The following is a 12,456-nucleotide window of genomic DNA, read 5'->3' on the forward strand; positions in this document are numbered from 1 at the left end:
TTTGTACAATGGGCCATAGAAGGCTGAACCGTTAACAGCCTAATTATGTCGCTGGATTGAACCTGCGACCCTCAAAAGACGTACAAATTAATTATGAACGGTTTTTATAGCTTTACCCTGAATAGTCTGACACTTGTCTCTAATGAAGACTTAAGAACATATGTCGTCGACAGGTTGCTTACTGATTGGGTGTCGTAATCATTTCGAGTTTCTTTAATGCTTGAAATGCTTCCAGTTTAATTATTTTTAAATCGGGACTTAATCTCCCCGGAGAAGATTTCTCCGTGGCAATTGGTGGAGAAATCTTCCGAGACCACGGGGAAAACGCCGTCCCTGAAACGTTGGAAGTCCGTTTAATATGTAGTCATACGCGATTAAGTCCCGATTTAAAAATAATGATGTGTAATAATCGTAAAAGTTTAAATCAATGTTTTGCTTCCACTTTGTTTAAAAGTAACTTTACGTTATTAATTAACACTTATGAAGGTACCATCGTTGAAATCTACCCTTTGACTTTCCATTATATAACATTCCATGAATCCGTGGCCATGTCACGAGGTATCGCCGATACTAGTCGAATTCACCTTGTTTGTACTGTGACGTCATTAAACATTTGTATCGACTCAGTAATGAACGTATTTTAACGCATATTTATTAATATAATACAATCAGGCGGACCGTATATCTGTTTGCCACCGACGTGGTATAAAAAAATCACATGTTCTCAACGTGTTGCAGTAATGAGCAGATTTTAATTTTGGTATATTTCTTCAGTCAGTTCTACACAGCATTATGTAAGTTTGGAGAGCTTTTCATTCACACATAATCTAAATTAGGAAATTTTTGTGTTTTTCTGACATTCATATGTACATCATTTGTTTTCGTTAAAACAAGCAAGCAAAAATTTTTGTAACACAAAGTGTTAAATTGTGCCTACGTTGTAGGTACATGTACTGTAAACATAACTACTTATCTAATTATTCACTTTTTATCAAAATCTTACGTAAAGTAAACGACAACAGCCGGCGTATCATGCTTCCAATTTTATCACTTATCGACGTGGATGAGACATCTATCACTCTCACACTGGCATACTTGCCAAAGCGTGACGTATACTTTATCCACAATAGATAAGTGATAAAATTGGAAGCATAATACGCCCGCAGGACGAAAGTATGTCTAACACAAACTATATAATAACACAGCCTTTGCGTCGTCTAGCCAACTGACTGACTGGTGACATCGCTACTATCCAATAATCGAACGAACATACCACGAATCTGCACTAAAATAAGTCGAATGCGCCTATTTGTATTGCCGTGACGTCAGCGACTAGCACTTGTATCGACTCACTAATGAAGACATTTCATCGAGCACATGTCGTCACAACAGTTGTTTAAGATCACAATGTTGTAGACTATACTTAAGTAGATTATTATACATAATGGTATAACGTAGGTAATCTAACAATGTCAATATTAGGTATTGTAAATATACCGTAGACTGCATCATCACTTACCATCAGGTGTGATCGTGGTTTATCTATTCATACTAAAAAAAATCTGTCGTTTTTTTTTATATATTATAAATGGGCTTACTCTTGGTCACAGACTAGCCAAAGGCAAAGTGGCCTTGCCCAGATGCAGTGAGCTTGGCCAGAAGATGCCTGTTCACTCTTGATTCATCGTTTCCTCGAAATCGTTTTACACATTGCTATTATATAAATGAATCCGGCTTTATTGATGATGCAGTATTGTAGCGGTTAACATCAATTTCGTCTAGATTTTTGACATTACGACAAAAACAATGTAGTCAACAGCAATGGCCTGCTGTTGTAGTTTGAATTAGCAATGTACAAGTTGCAGAAAATTATATGAAAATTACTCGAACTTTTCATTAGAAAATTCTTATGCCATCGAAAATTTTTTTTTTTAAGATTATAGATTTATCCCCTTATTCATAAACGTACACTAAAGTTATTAAGCCAATAAAGTTCGTTTGTCCCTTTCTATCACACCAATACGTTGGAAAGGGACCAAAGAACTTTATTGGCTTGATAACTTTAGTGTACGTTTATGAATAAGGGGGTTAGAAGATACCCTATCTTACGCAATGGTCTCAACATTTCACGATCGTTTCATTTGAGTTACACACTGGCGTTTAATATTAACTATTCAAATGCCTCAGAAAACAACCCTGAACCTTGGCAATATAATACATAATTATGTGAGAAGAACCGCGAACTGTCTATGAGAACATTTGCCTCGTTATATTGCTTGTCTGAATCCGAACGCAACTTTAACACATTTTCAATTGACATGATAAATTTCAATAATCAATAAGAACAACTAGGGAACAAATCAAATTATTTTATTGAATATTTTTTGATTTGTTCTTTTTTCAAGTAGTCACACTACTATATATATGTATAGATGGCAGCACCATCTCTCTCGCTATATCGTAATCCTGCAAAGGATTCATATAGGAGGTGCAAGCACTAATTGCTCGCCCTTGGAGTTGGTCAAAAGGCGCCTAGCCTTATCAGAGATAACATACACTAGAGAAATTTCGTCGGGTACCACGGCGGGCGGGTGGTCTAGTGGTAAAAAAGACGTTAGCCGCGTAAGCTGAAGACCCGGGTTCGATTCCCGGCTCGGCCACCGTGGGCCTTGTCGTTTTTTTTTCGTGTATGATATCTATTTTAATCAATAAGAAAGCATTTTCTTAAACACTTCGAAACCAATCAAGATCTCTCAAACAAAGCATTAGATAGTGTTTAGAAAGGTCCGCACACATCGTAACGGGGTCTTCGCTCGTAAACGGACCCTCTGTCTGCGGAACCCTAATTAAGAGTGCCGAGATTTACGACGACTCGGCAAACCTTCGAGAGGGTGCAAATATTTTGATAAAAAATAGATTTAACGGTGTTTATTGTCTTGACGCTGAAGGTTCTTGATTGGTGTCAATTTGATCTAATTCTGAAGTTGTACCCATATCTTTCATCACAAGGATTTAGGTATACTTATTGGGTGTTTATTTCGTCATCTATAATAAATAAATTGTCACAGCAGGTGTCCGATATAATCTCCTCCCATAGCCCATTACATAACCCAGTCCATCCAATTATCAAAACAATAGCCTTATATGACCTTAGTTCCTATCGCAACACAAAAGTGTTGCACTGCAATAGTCTTGCACCTGGCGGGGACCATCTTCGGGTGTATCACATTGTGCGCTCGGGGATGGTATCCGCCACGTGTATCCCTTGCCTTTAGATTAAAATGTCTTAAACGGCCTCTGTGCTGTTGGCTTCGGCTCCATGCATGCCTCCCAAAGGTCGGGACCCCATGGTCCCGAGATATGGAAAAGACAAACAAATAATAATAATCAGCTTGTAGATATACACCTCCCAAAGGTCCGGATTCCATGGTCCCGAGATATGGTAACTAAGAACACACAAATAATAATAATCAGCATGTAGATATCTATTTGGTAAGAATCAAGAAGAAGAGTTATTCAAGCTAGAGAAATGCAATTGTGAGAATTGAACCTATCTGCGTATATTTTTTTCTAGTGGTGGTTGCACTCATGGCACCCGAGGCGAAGACGTGGCCTACGATGGAGCGAGCTCGTTCAGAAGTTACATCTAAGTTTCTTTGTACTTACCTGGTTCAATTAATTGCTTTATACTTAGCCCTTTGTCGGTCGCATTTGCAAGATCTTGGTACCAATATTGGTAATCGCTTGTGCGAAGAGTCCGGGCTAGCTCCAACAGTATTCTGAATATGTTAGCGAATAGGTTTGACTGCCTATATTTGAATGCCTGCTGCTTGTTGCACGCACGCAGGAATAGATAACCTAGCTATTAAGTTTCTGTATAAACTAACACTAGACTAAGATTATTTATGTTACTAACACTATGATCCACGTTGGTCTTAAATAAATGATTTATTATTTATTTATTATTTATTTATAAACCTGATAAAAACTGCCATTGGTACCTACACTTCCTACTCGTCCTTATGAAAGTGATGAATACCGTCTGAAGCTGAAGAAAAAAAGATCCAACTATAGTATAGTTACTATACTATTCGCACGAATAGTTCAAATTACGCCATATTGGTAACGGTTTAACGTATAAACTGACAAAATAAAATGCAATTCATTATTCAAAATGACAAACAAGTAGACGAAATGGCAAATATAAATTTTAGGGTTCCGTTTTGCTTTATTCGTTTTTCAAACCCATGTCAAAGTGGATCCCATGCTGTTCCACTTTGACGAAGTCTCTGGATTTGACGTAGACACTAGTACCACTAGTTTAACGAAAGCTACTGCCATCTGTCCTTCCCTTCCAACTCACTAGACCTTATTAGGATCAGTCTTTCTTCACGATGTTTTCCTTTTCCTAAACTCGACTGTTAAAATATCAAATGCCATTTCATACTATACTTTCTCAAAACAAATCGATTCAGGCCCGGGTTTGAGGCGGTTCATCATCCTCCTTGCGTTATCCCGGCATTTGACATGGCTCTTGGGAGCCTGGAGTCCACTTTGACAACTAATTCCAAGATTTCGCGTAGGCACTAGTTTTAACGAAAGCGACTGCCATATGACCTTCCAACCCCAAGGGTAAACTAGACCTTGTTGAAATTAGTCCGGTTTCCTCACGATGTTTTCCTTCACCGAAAAGCGACTGGCAAATATCAAATGACATTTCGCACTTAAATTCGGAAAAACTCATTGGTGCGTGCCGGGGTTCGAGCCCGCGACCTCCGGAACAAAAATCGCGCGTGCTTACCGCTAGGCTACCAGGCCTACCAGCGTTGCGGCTACGGAACTATAGAGCTCAGGTCCCGACTCCCACTTGACTAAACATAACCAGCTAAACGGATGGAGAAAGGAGCCTATACAACAGTTTTTACTGTCCTAATGATATCTCCTACGGTGAGCCATTGACTTCTTTATTAGACCCGACAGTTGGCAGGGTCGTTTCGAAACAATTTGGGCAAAAACTCTCATAAAAACTCTCTATTATACGATTTTTTAATCAATTTGACGAAATTGTTTGTTACTTTCTTTTTCAAGGCTTTCGTTAATGAGGAACAGTAGATAATAGCATTTATAACTTATAATAATCAACATACATGGTGGCAATTACGAATGAAATTAAATTTAAGCAATACTTAGCTGTTTTTTAAATACCAGGTCAGTGGAAAACAAGCATACGTCCCGCCTGATGGTAAACAGCTATATATCGTACGGCAGTAGTCTATGGACCAGTCCATAAGTGTAACACAAGCGAGTTGCCGACTCTTCATAAACGTAAATATAAAAATTTGAAGAAGTATATACATACTTATTGTAACTTTAGTAGACCCTTCAGCAGAAGTTATGAACGAGGCATTACACCAGAAACTGAAAACCTCAACACACATTCAGCATTTTTTTTGGTTGGTGATTCCAGTTTAAAACGCGATAAAATTGTCTGTTCCATTAATTTTTGAGCGTTTTTTTTGCTATTTCTGGCTTACCTAATACTATATAACTAAGCAGTATTTTATACTCGTTAAATAAAATACTTACTTCTTTTGTACATCGTTTAACTCGTACGCGTCTTAAACTTAAACCAAATGGTCAAGAACTCAAGACGCTCACCCTAATTCTGTCACGGCTCATGACCAAACAAATGACAGTCTTCACAGGTGACTTACCAGCGACCGTTGAGTATGGCACGCGTCTTACAACCATTTAAATTAGACCTCTAGGAACTTTACACGGTGCGGGAACTCGCATGCGAGTTTCATACATTGCGATTGCGGCATTTGATTGGTGTGCTGATTTGTTGCACTTTTGCAGCTTACTGTACCATCAATTTTTTTTATTATTTTTTTTTTATTTTCTTTATTTTTTTTTTATTTTTTACATAATTGTAACAGTGTTTGCAGCTTACTGTACCATCAACAACACGCAATGTATCTAAAATTGCAAGCAAGTTTGCATCGTCGAAATGAGCATTTCTTATTTTATTTAAACACAAATACATTTTTGACATTTTATAATGGATTTGCGTACCTAGGCAAATAAAACGGAAAATGTAATTCATTTTATTTGAGAAGGGAACAGCCGAGCGCCTAAACGATTACTTACTAGAACCAAAAATTTCATACATTTCCCGTGATATTTTCGTAATGAAACACATCAAAAACCTTCGTGCCAAAAAGCGCTATTATTTATGATGTGAATAAAATTTAAATGTGTGGGTCAGGATATACTGGTAAGATGTAGATAAGACGACAGCTGTGGGTGCGGTACCCCGTTGAAAACAGATGGAGTCTTAAGACGTCGTAACTGACTTGATAAAATTAGATGTTTTTGTTTGTTTTATTTAACTTGCAATGTTTTATGTTGGGGTAAATCTTGCAATAGTCCCAATTCATAAAGCTGTCGCTCTGAGTCAAAACTTCATATCGAACATTCTATAATTTTTGCCCGATAATGCAAAATTAATGCTACCTATACCTATTTATTTACTTACGAGTTGATGAATAGACACAGAATACTTATAGACTTTTTTTTAAGTGATATATATCTATAAAACTATCTAAGGTCTAGTTTACCCTTCGGGTTGGAAGGTCAGATGGCAGTCGCTTTCGTAAAAACTAGTGCCTACGCCAAATCTTGGGATTAGTTGTCAAAGCGGACCCCAGGCTCCCATGAGCCTTGGCAAATGCCGGGATGACGCAAGGAGGATGATGATCTATAAAATTATCTGTTTTCACCACAGATGTCATATATACCATAGATCAAGCAAACGTATCTACTTAGCGTGTCAAATGAACTCAGTGAAATCCACTGAGTTGTCCGTCTTTACTCGCAGCTTGCAGCTTCCGGGCGTCAATTTTTGTAAGTTGAAGTCAACCAAAACATAAAAAATGCCTCGTTACGTGATATTCAATTGCAACAACACAAAAATTATGAACAATCAAGAGCCTGAGACATATTTAAAATTACAGGCAAGAATCAACTTCAGTACAAAATTTGACACGCTCGGCCCCTATACAAATATATGAATTTGTTTCTTCTATCTAAATTAAGTTCTGTGGTTTTCACTGTCACATGCAATGTTAACTTCTCTATTGTTAAATAGAAGTCTTTCTAAAATTAAAAAAACATTTTCATAGATGCATGTGTATAATTAGGTATGTATTGTTATTGTTAATCAATGTTTTTATAAATTGTCGCTTTCGTAAAAACTAGTGCCTACGCCAAAACTTGAGATTAGTTGTCAAAGCGGGACCCCAGGCTCCCATCAGCCGTGGCAAATGCCGGGATAACGCAAAGAGGATGATGAGGATGAGAACTTGTTTAGTCACCTAACCATAAAAACAATCTGATCATACTATACTAAACTTAGTTTATTACTTACTTTATCCATTCTAACTTATTATCTTCGCGAAATCTGTTAGCTTCATTCAACGGGAACCTATTACCTGAAATGTGTGGTTCCGTACATTGTTATCATACACTCAAGAACAAAAGTAGTTTCTTACACCCTCGAAGAAACGTCTTTCATCAACCCCTTAAGATCGGGTGCATGATAAAACTAAACGCTGTCTTGGGGCGGTACACTGTCAATATTTATTGATGGATAATTATTGATAATGTTAAGAATTTAATTTTTATTTCATTTTATAATTTTTTATTTATGTTTATAAACTATGGATGTCACGGACGAAAGTTATTTTTTACTTAAGTTATTCTGAATTATTTCTAAATTCAGTTTACAATACTATCGAAATATTTAACTGCCGAGTACACAAGCGACAATATACACCACGATATCAACGAAAATGGACGTTCCTTCATAATGTCTGTTTACCTCAAGTAAAATAAAAAAAATATATTTCAAATTTTTTGTGAATTACAAAATGTTGTACATAATTACAAATACAATTACAATATACAATATTTTGTACGTAATGGTTATATAATTTACTGCATAATTATGTTTTTAAACATACAGACAAGAAATCGGAATAACTGTCATGCTTGTAAAATCTATAATAATCAAAATTTAGTATATGTATAATTGAAATATGACATACATACGATATTTTTATTTTCCTTTACCTATACAATATCATCAAAAACCGCAAATGAATTAATGCATTATTTTCGCAGACGATACCACACTTATAGTAAAAGGGGATAATTTAACTGATTATGAATTAACTATTAAAAATGCTTTATCTGACATTTATACGTGGACAAAAATAAAAGACTTAATATTAATTTAACAAAGACTAGACTTATGCAATTTCGATCCTATAAAAGTAAGCATAAGAAACTCAATATTAAGTATAAAAATCAAGCTGTAGAAGAGAGTAGCTGTGTTAAATTCTTAGGGTTATATATAGATAGTCATTTAAATTGGAAAAACCACATACAAACAATTAGTTCGAACTGGACAAGTTTGTATATGGTTTAAGGAGATTTGCAAAAACTGTGTCTGCAGAAGCTGCTGTTACAGCCTACTATGGTTATGTGTCTTCTACACTAAACTATGGTCTTCTTCTTTGAGGAAATTCTGTGCATATTAGTGATGTGTTTAAAGTTAAAAAAAAGTGTGAGCGAGCTGTTGCAATCGCTTGGATAAGAGACAAATGCAGACCTCTTTTCAAGAAATTTAACATTCTGCCACTAGCAAGCATGTACATCAAGAAAGTTTGCTTGTTTGTCAAATCTCACATGGAGTATTTTAAATTACGGTCCACGTTTTCAGAGGGAACTTAAGAACCCAATATCAAAACCTCCTCCATCAGCCTCGTTGCCGTGCTGATATCTATAAGCGGAACGTATGTTATAAAAGCATTGAAATTTATAATGAGCTTCCTGACTGTATTAAATTACTGCATGATTTAGAGTTTAAGACAAAATTAACGAAAAGGCTTCATTGTTTCTACTCTGTTAACGAGTACCTTGACATGTAAATATTTCATTATTACCTAAGAATTCAGGGATTTATTTGTATATTATAGTTACCTACCTAATGTTAATTTAGGATTATTGCAAACATTTGCATGCCGCATGGCTGAATATTGTTACTATTTATACTAATGTCACACCTTTTCTGCACATATTCTTGCAAATAAATAATTATTTTTTTTTTTCTTAATAGTAATATGATACACGGCTTTGACTGTAAAACTAAGTAATAAACTAATATGAATTCAGTACGTAATGACATCATTATATCCGTCAATAAATACTGATGGTATAGACCGCCCTAATGGTATAGAAGCGATAACCCTATTACTCGCTGTAGAATAGAATTTGCATATGAATTTCTTAACCCTTCATCCGTAACGTGCATGCTAATACATATTGAAGTACCTACAGATTATTAATTATGGAGAAGGCATTTAGTTAGAGTTGGGTTAACACCTTTAATACACTAACAGAATAAATATAAATATAAAACAATTCAAGTATTTTAAACCCTAAGTTATTGTTGAAAGTGTGTATTTTTCAAGTCAGTTCAGAAGTTATATATTTTTTTAAATTTGAAGTATTTAAATTTCGGTTGGATTATTGTTAAAATAAAATTATTTTGCCGATTAACTATTTTTTTTTTAATACCACGTCGGTGGCAAACAGGTATACGGCCCGCCTGATGGAAAGCGGTCACCGTAACCTATGGACGCCCGCAACTCAAGGGGTGTCACGTGCGCGTTGCCGACCCATTAGAAACTTGTACACTCCTTTTTTGAAGAACCCCATACTGTAGTTCATCGGGAATACCTAACTAACTAGACACATTACGTCTCATTCGTGGTAAGAAAACTTGAAGAAAACAGAATAATCTGGTTTTATAGTCTGTACTGAAGATGAAATAAAATATTTAGACACGGAGTGAATGGAATCATCATAGTTCAACAGACACTGATTTAACCATCGTAATATCGATTAAAATACAAAATAATAAAAAATATCCATCCATAGCAGTTTCCAAAGAGCATCTTTTAAGGTGGGGTGTGTAATGATTAGGTAGTATAACTTTTTTTGGTATAATAACGTTTGATATAACAACATTTCGTATATATTTAAAGGATATAATCACTCATTTGACATAATTAACATTTGGTATAACCACAAAATATCTACTTTTATTTTGTATAATCATTATTTCGTATAACACTTATTTATAATAACCGTTATATGGTATAACTATCTATTGATATACGATTACTATAATATAACTAGCAAACAGTATAAAACATTTCATGAATTAAATTTATTCTTTTTTGAAGGGATCACAGTTCTAACCTAACCTAACCTACTTTTCTGATAGCAGTACATATGTTTAAGGGTCAAAGTTCTAACCTAACCTAACCTATTTTTCTGGTAGCAGCGCGTTGTGTGTAGGGGTCACAGTTCTAACCTAATCTACTTTTCTGGTAAATGATGGATCTAATTTATTGTACAATTGTTTTTTATTCTAACTGTGCTTTAGAAAAAAATTGTGTTATACAATTTATTTTAATTGTGTTATACAATTGTGTTATACAAAGTATGTTATAATAAATGTTATTCGAAAAAAATATCATTATATTGAATAAGAATTATACAATTTGTTAGTATATTATTTGTTGTTATATGATTCAATAATTATATCAAATGATCGTTATAACGACTAAAAATATATCAAAAAAAGTTATATTGATCGATACGCACCCTTTAAGGTGCTGTTACACGGGCAACACAATTGCCAGCAAATCACATACCATTGCCGCGTTTGCTCCATAGTTAGTTGGTGCGTATTGAACAAACGCGATGGTATGTGAATTGTTGGCAATAGGGATGACGACTACATAAAAAATGGCATTCTGTTTAGTCCGTCAGTTAGATCGTTCAAAAACACTGAACACATATTTTTCGCTTTTTCTAATTAATGAAAAAATACAAAGATATAGAGCATCAAAGTTCCGGAGTGGGGGCTTGTGACGTCACTTCTAAGTAAAAATTGTACCTAGGCGCGAAATTTCAAGGCACTGTACCGTCGTCATTTTTCGTTTTTTTTTTATGAAATAGGTTTGTTCTTACGAAAAAAAAGAAAAAATACGTGTCTAAAATTCTTTGATAATCTAAGTGACGGACTAATTAGTAAGAACACTCCCGACTAACTCAGCTTTCAAACAAAAATTAACGAAATAGAAATCGAAAACAGATACACACACACACACACACACACACACACACACGCACACACGCACACGCGCACACGCGCACACGCGCACACGCGCACACGCGCACACGCGCACACGCGCACACGCGCACACGCGCACACGCGCACACGCGCACACGCGCACACGCGCACACGCGCACACGCGCACACGCGCACACGCGCACACGCGCACACGCGCACACGCGCACACGCGCACACGCGCACACGCGCACACGCGCACACGCGCACACGCGCGCACGCGCACACGCGCGCACGCGCACACGCGCGCACGCACACACACGCACACACGCACACACACACGCACACACACACGCACACACACACGCACACACACACACACACACACACACACACACACACACACACACACACACACACACACACACACACACACACACACACACACACACACACACACACACACACACACACACACACACACACACACACACACACACACACACACACACACACACACACACACACACACACACACACACACACACACACACACACACACACACACACACACACACACACACACACACACACACACACACACACACACACACACACACACACACACACACACACACACACACACACACACACACACACACACACACACACACACACACACACACACACACACACACACACACACACACACACACACACACACACACACACACACACACACACACACACACACACACACACACACACACACACACACACACACACACACACACACACACACACACACACACACACACACACACACACACACACACACACACACACACACACACACACACACACACACACACACACACACACACACACACACACACACACACACACACACACACACACACACACACACACACACACACACACACACACACACACACACACACACACACACACACACACACACACACACACACACACACACACACACACACACACACACACACACACACACACACACACACACACACACACACACACACACACACACACACACACACACACACACACACACACACACACACACACACACACACACACACACACACACACACACACACACACACAGACAGACAGACAGACAGACAGACAGACATACACATCAAACTTATAACACCCCGTCGTTTTTGCGTCGGGGGTTAAAAAGGGCCCAATAATATAAACTAGTGCTGAAC

Source organism: Leguminivora glycinivorella, chromosome 13 (genome assembly GCF_023078275.1).
Source record: "Leguminivora glycinivorella isolate SPB_JAAS2020 chromosome 13, LegGlyc_1.1, whole genome shotgun sequence".
Classification (NCBI taxonomy): domain Eukaryota; kingdom Metazoa; phylum Arthropoda; class Insecta; order Lepidoptera; family Tortricidae; genus Leguminivora; species Leguminivora glycinivorella.